We start from the raw sequence: 1,033 nt of genomic DNA on the forward strand, positions 1-1,033 counted from the left end.
TTAACTGTTTTGGTCCTTAGGTTAACATGGTAAAAGCAACGCTACTTGCTGCGCAGCTGGTGAACCAGTCGTAGAAAAGTGTATTATCGTCTGCTTCCATGTGGTAGTTATGCACAGCCACTAGCATACCAAGTTCCCAGGGAAAAAACATTGTTGGAGCAGTGGTAGCAGCACCTTAACATTTGTCTGTGTTGTAGGCCTTCTTTGATGCTGCTTAAAAAACAAACACAAAAAACTCCCAGAGGAAAACTGTTAATGTTTCTGTCCTGTATAGAACTTGATTCATGTAGTTTGTAAATGAGAACATCTGGGTTGTTCCTACATTGAGTCTTGTAATTTAGCTTGAAATGTGTCTTTGGGAAGGGTAACCAGTTTTAATTTGAAGACTCAGAGAGGTGAGGAACTGTTGTGCTTGCAAAGGCTGTGGTGTCCTGCCTCTGGTTCTTGCTGTCAGCTTTGTCAAGGCTGAGCTGTTGGTTCCTGCTGTGCCTTTTGCTTAGGTTAATGTCTTCTGGACTCTCTGCTTTCTTCTTGTGAAGACACAGGCAGTGACAGGCATCTTCTAGTTTACTTTGACAAACTGAACTAAGCTCTCAGGCTGAGATGCTGGAAATCTAATGTGCTGGATCAAAACTGCTGTGGGTATGTGATGCACTGTTCTAGTTTTAAACACACTTTCCTCCTTCAAATCTGCACAAATGTTTCCGATAGCTAAATTTGGAACCGACAGGTGGTCTTTGGTTTTGTTTTGATTTTTTTTTTTTTTTAACCCAGTATCATCAATTGTCTTCTGTGAGCTCACTGTTGTGTGCTCTGGCTAATTTGGCAGAAATGCAGTAGCATGCCTGTGCTTCTCCCAGGCCTGACTGGTACTGCTCAGTTGTTCAATAGCACTTGATTTGGTGCTAATAATTGTGGAGCCATAGTCTCAGGAAGGGTATTTTCCCTCTTCCTGGGATTTTTTTGAGGCTCTCCTCTGTAACCCCTTTTCTTTACAAAGAGGTACAAAGCCCTTAATTTTCTACCCCCCCCC

Source organism: Antrostomus carolinensis, unplaced genomic scaffold (assembly GCF_000700745.2).
Source record: "Antrostomus carolinensis isolate BGI_N321 unplaced genomic scaffold, ASM70074v2 scaffold49216, whole genome shotgun sequence".
Lineage (NCBI taxonomy): Eukaryota > Metazoa > Chordata > Aves > Caprimulgiformes > Caprimulgidae > Antrostomus > Antrostomus carolinensis.